This window comes from Xiphophorus couchianus, chromosome 7 (assembly GCF_001444195.1).
Source record: "Xiphophorus couchianus chromosome 7, X_couchianus-1.0, whole genome shotgun sequence".
NCBI lineage: Eukaryota > Metazoa > Chordata > Actinopteri > Cyprinodontiformes > Poeciliidae > Xiphophorus > Xiphophorus couchianus.
The window spans coordinates 14,820,417-14,835,279 of NC_040234.1; positions in this window are offsets into that span (position 1 = coordinate 14,820,417).

Genomic DNA, 14,863 nt, shown 5'->3' on the forward strand with positions numbered 1-14,863 from the left:
CCATTGCACACCTAATTGTTCCTCAGAAAATAAATCATTAAGAATCTTGAAACAAACCACTTTCAGTTACTAACATTTGCTATTAAACACTTAAGAAATGTTGAGTGAATTTAATGTTTAAAAAAAAATAAAAAATACATTCTATAAAAGCTGTGGATTTGCTCTGCAGTGGAAATGTTACAAGTTCACAAAGGATGATACATAGTGCTTCGCAAAATAATTTTACACCATTGAACCTTTGAATTTTGTCACAGTTTGTCAGTAACAAACTATGACTGACAAACCTAAAATAGAGCAGGTCTATAAAGTGAAAGGAAAAGAAGCATATCCTTACCATAACTTTGTCTCTACCCTGTGCTATTATGAGATTTGGGAGTTCATTAAACGTTTGTGGTTGCAAAATGAGATCGAAGAGTTTCTGCAAGGTACTGTTTTGTGAAGGTATTTGCATTGAAGATCCAGTAACGGGGATGCAATCCGACCTTCGTCCAGCAGAGGGCGATAGCTGCCAATAAATATTTTAAGCAATAGAAGCAGCATGTTAAACCAGTAGAATATGAGATAAGACCTTAGTTTAATTGAAAAATACATTGACCTGAGAGTTATTTAAGAATTTGGTATATTTCGAGTTGTGTTTATATATTTAAGGGAGAAAAGGTCAGATTTTTGACTAACTTGTATGATTTTCTACTAGATGAAGAAATGTCATGTCTTTGAGATCATAGCCCATTTTTAAATATTTTATTTATTTATTTTAGTTTTTAATTTTATGATCGTTATAATGTGCTACATCAACAAGTTCAGCGCTCCAACTACACCACGCACAAGTTGCCACACACAGATCCAATAAATGCCCTGCAGACCTGTGGTCAATGAGCAGACTTTCCATTATTTGGCATTGTATGGTAGGCTGGCAGAGGGAGCCACTCACTGGAGTGTTCACCTTTCATTACACATCCTCTTTACTTGACAGACAAGATAAATGGGAAACATTCAGAGGGGACCTGAACTCCGAGATGCATTTCTGCTTTTCAGGCCATGCCTTCGTGCTCTAACAACCTCTATTTACGCTGATGTCGAGGTATCCCATTTCTTTATGAGACATAGATTGCAGCATGATTGTGGGTTGTCAGGGCGATGGCACCTGGTGACTTCAAGTCATAGCGTTTAATGTGACCTGCCTGACAGAAATCCACTTGCACTGCATATTTTTGATTCTCAGATACAGAATATTAAAATATAATACTTTGGATAAACATATACTTTATAATCCAGTTTTCTTCTTGAAACTCCTTGATGGATTATCATAGAGTTTCAGACATTAATGGTTCCCAGAGGATGAATCTTAATTATTTTGTTGATCTACTGACTTCCGGTGGTGTCGTGAGGTTAATATTCATGAGATTGAGTGAAAAGTCAGAACTGAAATTCGGCACGCTTTTTATCTTGTTAGTGACCCTGGAATTCGTGACTTCAAACGCCATCGAGCCACTTACCAGTAAAACTGTGTCGGTGCCCTGACTCTGTCCTCTGTTAAATTCACTTATAATTAGAAAACTTGGATGGGATGAAAGAAATAATAAACATCACAACTGCCTAATCAATTTTATCAAACCTTATTTATATATCACTTGTCATGCAAAGTGTTATACAGACACCAAACATTCTCCATCTGTACCCCTACCCTGTCTTAAAAAAAAAACAATTACCCAGTAGATATAAGCATAAGAATGGTCAAAGATGCCTAGTCCTAGTACTGGAAAATTAATGTTGTAAGTGTATTTTATTTTATTTGTTGTGTTTTTCTGTATTCATCTGCTTCTCTCTCCATTCATGAGCACTCCTGATGAGCAAAAACAAACCCAAGTTTACTGTAAATCTCCAACTCTCTTTAATTAGAAATAATTTATTTACAGGGTATAAACATCCTATGCTAATGAATAATTGCATTCCACAAAATCACTAGGGTCAAAATTATAAGCATTCTTATCAATTTCTGTAATATAGATGTTAGTAAACACTTTGTGATATTTCAATTTCAAGGGTCTAAGAACTTTGCTCAAGGGCTTTCCATCAACTCTTTGAGTTCACCAAAACATTTAAACAAAAATATGGTGTCATCTACCAGAAAATTGGACATTTATCTTTGGGTTTCTCAGCTGGATAAAAATCTCAGCCAAGTCAACAAAGAACTAATTTACAAAAGATAGAAATCATCTTCCTTGGCCAAATTAGTCTAATTAGTTAAATAAACTTAAAAATGTGAATTTATTTACTAGTTGAATTTTTCTCAACCACAAGAGGAGCAACAAAAATACTTTTCTTATTTCTGAAAATGCAAAAATCCTGTGTAAAAGCAGTCTGACTTGATTTGTTTCATTCATGTAACAATAAAGTGCTAATCATCTGATAGCAGATTAGGGCAATTAAGGGTTAGAAGGTTTTATTTATCCATCTTGCATTTTTCCAGTAGGAACATGGTGTGCCAACATTAGGTGACTTTAAAAAATGTTTTCATCATTGGCACCAGGACATTTTGCTTTCTGATTTTACAATTTTACAAAAGTAAAGTTGCAGAGGCAAAAACGTTGGGCAGTCAGGCTAAAGCTGCTCCACTCCTTGTACACTGTGATAAAGCATTTTTAGATTTAGTTTTGCCTCTAGGCAACAGTTTAAAAAATGTACGAGACCTATAGACATTTTGCAATGTTTTTCTTTTATTTTACTTTGAAGAAGACTGTAAGAACTTTATTTTACTCACATTTTTTCAGGAAGTCTATGTGAGACGGTGTACTTCAAAGGACTAGTTTAAAATAACTTCAAAGCATGACTAAACAACTACTTTGTAAAATACTTACACAAAGGTACTTTTATCATATCTTAAAATTTTGTGTAAGACAATGAATAAACACCATGTCTTAGGGGAAAAAAAGCAAAAGTTTCATTAACTCGTGTGAGATTGTATTGTGCATTTTGACCACTGTAAACCTTTCATTCCAATGTGCCTGTATGTATTCTACTTGTTCATAAATGTTCACTTTTATTTTTGGCTTTGTGAGATAGAGTCCACTATAGTTCTCCTGGTTCATCATGTTGGGTGTTCGGCTTTCTGCATGGTTATGTTTAATCTTGTTCTTTCCTAATCTGCATTCAGAGCTCAGCTCCACACTATTGCCTTTCCTCCTTCCATTTGTGGAAAGAAATAATAGAGATATTTACATACATCTTAACCCCCAAATGGTACCTGTTATTTAGCCCTGGCTTTATGCAAGACTGACCTTTGATTGTGAGACAGTCAGTGCCTTCACTGTCTCCTGGATTAACTGAATTTATTGACAGAACTGCCAAGGCATTCCCTCCTGCTGCATCTGGATGCAACATGCTCCCCTTTCCTTTGAGTAACTACTAAAATCATACTTTGACACCTGCACACACGCACAAAAATCAATATGGCATGATACCTTGAGGATCAAACTGATGGGAGACTGTTTGTACATACTTCAATTATTTAGGTTCCCTTGTAAATTATTGTTGTGAATTTGTCATGGATGGTTGAGAAAAAAAGACTTGTGAGATCAATATCAGCAAATTTTCATGAAGAGCTGTTGGTTAAATCAGCTTCTGAAGGTCTAGCTCTCTATATACATTCTCAAACTTCTAATCAACATGGGCTCTGATAGCAATCACTCAACAGGACTTGTATCTGGTGATACTCACCACACTGTTAATTCATAAGTTGAGATATAATGTGTGTCACGGAAGGCTAAATCAAGAGAAACCTGGTTAGCTTATTGTAGTCCTTGTAGGGTTGATTAAATATTCAGAGAAGACCTTGTGTGTTGATGTTATGTCTCTGGGGATTGCTTAATTCTGCTAACAGACACAAAAAATCCCAGTGTCATGCACACTGCTGAGGCTGCAGTTCACTGCTGGCATTCACTCTGATAAGGTTGGTTCCTTCAGCTGACCTCTGAGAGTTAAATATTCCTCTGTCTCTAGGTTTTATGCCCGACCAGAGAATGAACTCATGCCTTAAGTATGCACACGGCACGATCCACCTGTCAATTTATGCTAATGACACTTTTGAATTAGCCATGAAAAACAATTAATTCTGTATACAGGTTGGTGAGTACTTCTACAGGGAGCAAGAACACATGCTGCCTAGGTGGTAAGGCAGGAGATACTCAAGTCACAGTAAAACAAATACAATAGAACATTAACAATTCTTTGATAATGTATTCTTATATTATTGTGCCCATCATATTACTTGAAAATAGCCTCAATACAAGAATATTATTATTTACCACAATAACTTCTGGGACAATTTATTGTCCAGGCCTAACCATGATAGGATTCAACCAAGGCAATAGATACAGTCATCAAATTTTAAGACTATTAAATATTTCTTTGTCAACTGTTGTAGCACTATAATTAAGTAAAAGTGAAAGGAGATTACTCCAAGTAAGCTATATGGTGTTTGGCCACACAAATGCAAAACAAAGGGTCAGCAGTAAAACTCACCAACTTTCTGCAGAGTCAGAAGCTACAGACCTTCATGTGGCCTTTATCTGAGATCATAAACAGTGTTTAGAGAATTTCATAGAAGGTTTTTCCATGGCTGAGCAACTGGATCCTAGTCTTGCATCATCAGGTGCAATGCAAAGCATCTGAGGCATTGTGTGTAAAGCAACCCCCCACTGGACACAGTGGAAATGTGTTTTTTGGAGTGACAAAGCTCTGAGTTGGAATCCAATTGGCGAGTGAGGGTTTTGCAGTTGACAGTAGAACAGCATGTGTCTGATTGCATTGCGTTAACTATAAGGTTTGATGCAGCTGGGATTAGAGAGTGGCGTTGTTATTGAGAATTTGGACTCAGTCCCTTAGATCGGAGAAATTAACTTTCAATGGTGCAGCAAACCAACACATTTTGAAAAATTTCATGCCTCCATCCTAGTGAACACAGTTTGGGGATGGTTCGTTCTTGTTCCTGTGTCTGTTTATGGGGCCCAAAGCTTGGACCCCATAAAAAGAAGTGCTGTGTTTGGGTTAGGATGGTTAGTGTTAGGGAAAATATCTGAGTTAGTCATAAATGCAGTTACTAAAATGAAAGGAAGTCAGTACAAAGTCCTCAGTTTGTATAGAAGTACAAAGTATGTTTGTGGCCTGGCATTTTGATACAGTGTATCCAATATATACCACAACTGCTCCTTATGGGACCCAAAGCTCTGGCCCCATAAGAAGTGGTGCTGTTTTTGGGTTAGGGGACTGAGGTGTGAATTGAGCTCAGGTTAGGTTTAGGATAAGCGTCAGGGTCAGGCTAAAGGGACGCAACAACCATGCATCCCTTTGTGGTACACCCATTACATGCAAAAGCTGTTGCGGTAAAATGTTTTGTTGGGTTTTTCTAGAAATCAATGAAAAATGAATAGAAGTCAATTCAAAGTCCCTGTGATGATATAGAGAAATATTATTTATGTGGGTGTGTGTGTGTGTTTTTATGTGACTGAACACATTACATTTAGCTAAAATACTTTAAGCAAAAAGAAAGACATAATGAAACCATTGAGTAACATTTGCTGAAAGCAGACACTATTTGTTTTTCAGCTTAGAATCTCAAGACACCAATTTCATTCATATTTTTAAATTAAAATAAGTTTGCGTTTTACTATATATGACAAAGTTTTGCATGAAGTGGAGAACCCCAAAGGCTCTGCTACATTTACATGCACACTAACTCAATCACACAGTATGTCTTTAACCACAGTACCTCACCTCTATCCAATCCATGTCCTATTTTTACTCACTCTTTCACCTGTCTTTTTTTCCCTCCCCTTATGGAATGAAACTTCCCTTTGGCTCCAAACTTTGTGCGACCCTATTCTTGCCTGCCCGGCTAATTTTCAGTGGGTCAGGCAGTCACATGAGCTGGCAAAGTTTCCATCTCTGCCAATGTTGGAAAATCAGCTGCTTTAGTTATCTCCCTTGTAATTAGAATTTTCTTTTTGTGATTGAGAACCTTACTACAAGCTTGCAATCACAGATATATCATCTGATATATCAGATGATACATCAGATGATGTGATCTTGTGAATAGAGGATTGCCACTGATTAGGCATATAAACAGTAGAGTAGCAGCTGTCTGTGAGGGTTGTCTACTCAAATTACAGAATGAGGGAGCATAATGTATTTTTATGGATTGAGCAAAGCCAGAGGACAATTACGTTCAATGCATGTTCATGGACTAGGGCAAAATAGGCCTTCATGGCAAACTACAGTGAAACATCTGTGTGTGTTCCATTACTTTTATAGGATGTGAACAGTCCGAAATGTACCATCTGCACCACTTTTCTGATGTTCCCCAAACATCATTCACATATACACTCAATTTCCATAACATTATTATGTCATACTTAGAGTAGTTTATTGGAGTCTCTTGCTCAGTCATGCACTGCAGGGGACAGTTCTGTAAGGTGCAGTGGGTTTATTGCATAGTTAGCAGCTGCTGGAAACAAGTTAAGAAGAGCACTGAAACTGTACTATTAGGATAAAGAGGTGCTCCACTAATGAAAATGAGTGTTTTTTAATCATCCTAAAGGATAATGATTTTTTAAATATCTTTAAATGTCATTTTGAGGAACTTTAAAATAACAGCCATCACATCCTAAATGTCTCAAAAGGTATTTTCATTTGTGGGATACCCTTAATGTTGTTTTAAAAATAAATTCTGAGCATGAGTATTCCTTAGAGATTCACAAAAAAATAAATAAAGAGAGCAACAACCATGCATCCCTTTGTGGTACAGCCATTACATGCAAAAGCCATTGTGGTAAAATGCTTTGTTGGAGGTTTTTTTGCAGTCTTTTTTCCCAAAGACTGAGGTGAAAATATTAATAAAAACCAAAAATGGAAACATCTTGAATGAAAACTGATTTTACACGTATTGGCCCTTCCAAATCTATTCCATCCTTGATAAATACATGTAAAAAGCCTGATAAATTAAATGTTTATTTTACAAAAGTAGTACAATTTCTCCCTGAAATAAATGATGAAAGTTCAAACTGCATTTAGGTATATTCAGATGGGAAAACTCACACTAAGAAATATAAACATGTAAATTTTATTTGTCTTAAAAAAATACATAATAAAAGAAAAGAAATGGCTGAATCACACCTATTTCATGGTTGTCATGAGTGATGAAAAATGTGTCACCAATGATTTTAGGGATTTTTGAGCACTCATTGTTTCTCCTCTACGAAGAAAAATATCAGGGTAAGATTATACTGCTGATACTGCTATAATTAGGAGTAGAAGTAGCCCAATAATATAAAAAATGCCTACCTTGTATCCATTGCTTGAAAACAGTTACTCCAGAGAGTGTTTCTTTTTCAAACCAAAAAGATTCATAGTGTTTTCTTTACTGAAAGCGTATTAAAATATATTGATCTTGGACATTTTGACAACTGTCTACCAAATATTTTAAGATATAATTACATATTTTTCTACTAATTCATCCTTCACTTATATTAAGCCTACCAGTATCATGTACTACAAAATATAAACCATGATGTTCTCACCTCCGAACTTGACGACTCGTTCGGTGTTTGTCATGTGAATTGTCATTATTTCTACTAATTCGGTGTGTTCAATGAAATTCAGAGGATGCAACTTCAGTTAAACTCACCAGACTGTATTCTCCAGTCATATTCAATATATTTTAATCTGACAAATGTAGAATGCTTTTGAGAATAACCTCTAAGCAGGTATTAAATAAAATTCACAGTAAGCATTTCTGTATTAAAATGTTTTTTGTTCTTTTTCTAGTGATTTGATGTAATTTTCTATTACTATTCATTAAAGCTCCACACTTCAATGCATTCTCCTTCAGACAGGTATGAGCATTTACAATAATTGTCTTACTTCACTTGCAGAGGAAACATGTGCTTACAGTTCCACTGTGGCCAATGAATCATATAATTTGTCATCAGAGTGCAATTCCCCTCTGAGCTGCGATTAGATTACAATGTCTCCTAATTACTCATTTTGAATTTGCATAATTTTTCAGCTCCACCCTTGAATGTTTACGGTGTAAAGCTTCAAGCAATTATCTGTCACCATCTTCAGTCGGGAGAATTGACTATTTGACCCTGCTCATCTAAAAATCACTCTTGACACTTGTACTCCTGCTGGCAATGTCAAACCAGACAGCTGGGGCCAGCTCTGGATGACACACATCACTGAGTTCTGCTAAAGATGTTCCATTTGTCAAAAATAAACTAATATTTCCTTTGAGCAATTGCTCTCTGTTCCACTACATTTCATATTTGCTGCAAGGCTGCTCTGAGTGTGTGCAAGGTAAAACATCTCCTGCGGTATTCACACACATAATATGGCACGAGCGAGACCACTGTCCTAGATGCACAATCCCCTCTATCTACACCACGGTTCATAGAGAGTGGTCGAGATGTTCTGGCTGTAGACAGTTTTGACAAGAAATTGGCAGCGTTGCCAGACTGAGTTCTAAAAGGCTTCAAGTAGCTTGGCCACCAGAGAGATGGCCATCACAGTGTATTGGGCCAGAGTTTGTAAAGACTTTGAGATAATTCATAGTGCTCTCTCTATTCCTGGCAGAGTACCGAGCTCTATTCACAGCACAGTTGAAGATGCAGTATATTACACTCTTTCTACAATGGATTTGCCCCTGTAGAGATTTGATTTCCTTTGTGGGTGCATTATATCATAAAAGAACAGAGGAAATCAAAGAAGAAATGTGTGGGATTACATAAAGGAGGCTTGCTGAGTTTATTGATGAACCTGTGGGCGGATTGTGGGCTCGTTTGAACATGCAAGTATGCATGTAAAATAGGTTTTCATGACAAAAGGCTCATTGTAGATTACAAGGTATTATTTAATATTACATTTTACCAACTAAGCACCACAAGTGCAAGTACTTCAGTGGAATATTTTATTGAAAAAGATGTGGTTCTCCAAATGACGAGCTCCTGTCCGCCAACATCATGGCAGAACATTTGGTGAACTGACTTCAAATTCAAGTCTTTGAATTACTGAGCTGTAACCTGTGTTGTACTTTATGTCACTGCAACTGAAATTAAAACTGAACTAAAAAGAACAAAACTAGGAAAAAAATCAGCAAAACTGATTTAGCGAATACATGAAATTCTGAGGACTTTTAAAATGAGAAGAGTTTATTTTTCTATAATTGCTTCTGCTTAAAGTATTTTCTCTGTGAGAGTTACTGCACTTTGGAACTCACTCTCTGTCAATTACAGCCAGTTGTTGACCAGACACACCATGTTTAAAAAAATAAACTGGCAGTGTCAAAGACAACATTGTAATCATGTTCAAGATGTTTTATTGCTAAGTTTTCATCACTGCTTATATTTGTATCAAGTCAATTCTTTCACAATTTCCTGTGGCATTCTAGATATACTGTTCATAGAAGCCTAGTCATTGCCTTTTGATGTACGGTAATTCCATTCAATCGATGCAGTTTGACTATGTCCAAACCAGTAATGTATATCAATGGAGAAATCCTATAACCGCTAAAATCTGACGCCTCTCCATTTTTGTTTACATTTAGTGACGAAGGAAGTTGCGCTAATCTTCTTTGGAGATTTTGTGTTGATGCCCTGCAGTAGTTCTTGGTGCAGCACCACCACAGGTGAGGGGCGAGGGACAGACAGGTTTTTCAATTAGTTTGGATTGTTTCACATAGAGCAGTATGAAAATGAACTGCATCAGCTGAAAATATAAATGTTGCAATTTTGGTCCCCAATCAAACTGAGTCTACCGGACTATCAGGAGTGAAAACACTCTAAGAGAGGGTGTTCAAGGGCTGCCATCCTGCAACTTTCAGATGAATCCCTGCATCAACACACCTGAAGCAAGTGAATGCCTCATTACCAAGTATGAATAACTGCTGGTAAGGGTATTGAGCCATTTGATTCAGGTCGGTTGGAGGAGGGATGTAGTTAAAGTTGTGGGCGACTGTGGCTCTTTGGTAGAGTAGTCGTCTTGCTATCGGAAAGTTGTAGGTACGATTCCAGCTTCCACATGTCGATGTGCCTCTGGGCAAGGCACTTAACCCCAAATTGCCTACCGATCGGTGTATAAATGTGTTTGTGAGTGCGACTGGGTGAATGTGACTCTAGTGTAAAGCACTTTGACTGGTCAAAGTGACTGGAAAAGAGCTATATAAGTTCATTTTAAAAGTTGCATGACAGTAGCTCTCAAGGACTGGACTTGAAAAGAGTCCAGTCCAGAAAAGAGTTCAATCTTTTGCTGAAGCCTACCATTTTACATAGTGCTGTTTTTATGTAGACATGTACACTTATTTTCATAAAACCCATTGAAATTACATTTGTCAAACATGCATCATAAAAGTCAAGTGATAGTTACCTTCTTTAGGGTGTAGTACCAACATGCAATCCATTTCTTGGAGATGGGGAAAGATTTTCTTCAAATCATTCCTTTTAGACAGTACTGAAAGTATTAAAACATTGTGTCTTTCCACAAAGAAAGGAAAAATATTGTATTTTCAACCAAATGTGTTTGATTTAGAAAGTTCACGAGGCCTGCTGGACACTATTGTGTCACCTTAAATGGAAATGTGATTGTCATTTATATTAAAATTCCATAATGTCTGAACTTATACTGCTTCAGATAACCTGAGCAACACCTCGCTTTCTACATTTATCTGCTTTAACAGAAATAACAGGTGTTGTAGTAGTGACGTGGCAGATTTGCGGGAAATATTTATGGGACTTAAAGTCCTCTTAAGTCAATCAAGGGTGATACAAAAACAGCTAAGATTTGTAACATCTTATTCCAGTTTAGTTGTGTATGTTATAGTGACAAACATCCTCAAATGCTGTTTTGCATGGCTTCAAATCAAAGTCACTTTTGCATTTGGAGGTTAGACTGAAAAGCGAGTTGGTCTTTTGACTCTAAGAGTGAATGTTTCTGGTGAACCACATACCGCCAGTTGGATAAAAAAAAAAAAAAAAAAGAAGTAAAAAAAGTACTGGTAACTACAAAGATGTTTAGTCACAATTAATAGGTTTGACATTTTTAAAAATCCAGCTGAAGGAACATGATGCACAGATTTTTGCCCTAAAGGGGAATCTTATGTTTGGTAACTTACCTGTGCATTCCTTGTTTTTCTTTGCAGCTTGAAGCTTTATATAACCCTCTTTAGCTAAAGGCATCAGCAGATTTTCAGCTTTAAAAATACAACAGCACATGTTGACAGCAAGGCTTTTGAGCTCAATCTCAGCTTGGTGCCTAAAAATTCAAATGAAGAAAGAGAATACTATACAGTATAAGTCACAGCTTTTCTTTGTAAGATTGAACAAGTGCAAGCAAACCTCAATTTTATTTCAATTTTGGCTTGAGCTCAGGACACTGAAGCCGTTGATGTTTCAACCTTGTCAAGAATCAGTGATTCCTTAAGGTTCCCCCCACACACATCCATCTTTCATTCATTCATTCAAAGACATTTTCATTTTTGTTGCGGGCATCTTGATGTTTGAAATTGAATGTATTCTTGATGAGGGAAGCTGGGAATTGGCTGGCTGTCAGATCAGTACTATTATCTGCCTTTTAGGTTTGAAGCAAATTAGACTCTGAGTCCCCAAGGTGCTTGGACCCTTTGCATGTTGGCAATGTAGATTTCTCAGAGGGTGTCACTCTTCTGATGGAAATTCATTTTAATCAGAAGAAGATTCCCAGCCCCTCTGGACTTGTCTATTCCTTTTAGGTTTGTTTTCTGAGTGTGCCGGAAAGTGTATTTTTGTCCCGTAACCTAAGATAGGATCAATTAAACTCCAACAAGCCTCCTTTCAAATGTGTCGGACACTCTTATGAGGTAGAAACACTTTGAAGTTCTTGCATGAACCAGTAAGACAAAATACTCCAAGATCAAATACAGAGAAGTGTTGAACATAGACTGTGTTTGACAATCCAACATAGGTGGAATTAAGAGTATAAACATGTAGCACTTAAAATATTTTTGCTTAAAGGTGTTTTTCTTGAACTATTTCCCACAAAAGTGTTTAGGGTGATGATTTGAGTAGAGCTAAATTCCACTCTAAAACAATCTGTGAGAAAAACAATCAAGTCTTCTGCACTGTTCTTTGTTGATGCACAGAGAAGCAGGTTTTTTTTTATTTATTTATTGTTCTGTTTCTGACATCTCATATCGGATAGGGATGTGCTGTCATCTCAGAAAATGCAGAGAGCAAGTTCTTGTTGAGTCTGGTTTGACAATATCAAGATGTTTCTGGAACTGAAATATTTCTGATGCAAGAATATAACAGAGACAAAGCAAAACCTTCAGGGGTTCAGTTCAACACCTGGATGAGAAGTCTGCATTCATGTATAATTAAACCAGGATAGCTTTAGATTCACGCTAAATAGCTGAATTCCATTCTGTCAATTCTTTACTCCTAACAATAAACATCAGACTGATGAATAAGATTTGTTCCTACATTGCTACCAACAGTTTTACTGTTTTCACTGTTAAGGCAACTTCACCCATATCTTTTATTGTTGTAATTAAAGAGTTGTATTGCTTAATAGAATTGTTGGTAGCTCAATTGTTGACATATCCAAACAATGACTTTTTAATGTTTACCACTGAATCATATATATATATATATATATATATATATATATATATATATATATATATATATATATATATATATATATATAATATAACCCCAGTTTCACAAATATATTTACACTGCCACCAAACATAGTAAGCAGGATGATGAATGAGGGTAAAAATCTCCAAAATTTAGTGTTAGAGGTACGGAAGAGGATTAGGGCCACTGGAAAAAAAAATAAAACAGTTCTGACTTTAATCTCAGAATTCTGACTTTAGAATTCTGAGATTAAAGAGCAGTAGATTGAAATAGTTTCATGACTTGGTCTTTGTGGGGTAAGATAAAGAGACAAAAACCTTCAAGAGAGGACCCAGGACTTTGGAGGAGGTATACAGATTGTACAAAGGAGAATGGTCAAAGACTCCTCTCTCTGTGTGTTCTATCTCTTTAAAATGTTATAGGATAACATTTAGTGTCCTGCTGGCAAAAAGGTTAACAGCTTAACGGAAGAAACTTGAGCGGGGCCCGATATGGTCCCTCCAATTACCAGATTATGGGCAAGAATACATTTATTTCAAAATAGGCATATTTGCAAAAAAAAGGGCCTAATTTTAAAGTTACAATAAACCTTTTTTGTAATTTTTTTCTTTTTAATTGTTCGTTTTAGATTTGCTCAGGAACCCACTGACATCACTTCTGTCTGTGAATTCATTAAGCTGCTGGAGTAAAGTATAAAATACTCAGTGCACTAGAGACAGAGAAAGGAAAACACATAGCCTCAATCTGTCCCTCCACTCTGGGTCAGGCAACCGCTCCATCACTTTGATATAATGCAACGATACCCCAGCCGTCAGCTGAGGAACACACCTCAAATCGCAGGTACTGCCAACTCTCAGTTTTCTCTCCCTTCTCTGGTGTTACCTAAAGACTACAGGTCAACCTCCTTTCCCTTGTTCTCTGGTCTAACAATGCTGATAAACTCAGCTGTTTCTTTCAGAGACGTGTATCTTTGCTTGTGGAAGTCCTTAAAATAGGTAAAGTAGTTAAAATATGGAGGTTGGTAAACATTAATGGTTACAGTGTTTGGCAACTTGCTCTGCATTTACTTTTGTATACATCCCCACTCCTGCACCTACACAAGGTTTATGACCGGAGGTGAGTGGCTGTGAATGAAATGAATAAAATGTAGAACCTCACCTGATCAGGAAAGATTCACCCTATGACATTTTGAGCTCAAATCTAAACAGGTCACACAACCAGAAGTCTAACATATGAATGATCTGGACTGTAGCAAGTATAGAAAACTACAATTTCCACAATTCAATTAAGTAAAAAGTAATAATTTAAACATGACCTATTATGCAACATGTTAGGATATGTCTGTGGACTATACAAATCCTGTTCATTACATGTTTATTGCAAAATCATTCTTAAATAATGAGATTTTAATCTGTTCAGTTCTGCCCATTTTGAGCTTCTTTCAGGATCAGTTTTGAGATCTCTTGCCACTTTAAATACACATTTCTTTGTATTGCTGGATAAAAGTTCAAGTTGTTATACCTACTGTGTTTTGTGCAAAGGTCAAATTTTTCTTCTGGAAAATTACCTTCCTTCATTGGCTAAAAAGACGGAGATAATAATTTAGTCTTTGTTTTCCAAAGACAATTATTTCAGATCTTAGATCTTAGCTTAGAGGATATTTAGTTATAGTTTCCCCCTCTTCAAAAGGACAGGCAATTAACAGCCATGCCTCTCTCTTTATGAGTCTGAAAAATTACAGCTTGTACATTATGGCAAAAAAACAATTGCTTGATCCATGCAAAATATCTTACACCTCCTGTTAAAACTATACACATAAACAAGCAGTTTCTCTGCTCATTCCCTGAAGCAAAATGCTAATCACACACCCAATGCCTTACAAAACTTTTAATATTTTCACTGTATTGCAATATAATGCAATGCTGGTAAATTTATACACCACTTTTCTACACATACTGACCACTCAAAGTGCTATACACTAGCGCCACTTTTACTCAGTCACACTTTCAAATGTGCTCACATATTCATATGATATGCAGATCAGACTCAGCAATTTGGCATTACAAAGGTGGAATCTAACCCACAACTTTCTAATTGCCCAATGATTATAGAAGGTAAAAGATTAATGAAGATAAATACAGGCATCCTGAAGGAAACCTTTCTAGAGGCAACAAAATATTTGAGGTTGTGGTTGAGAT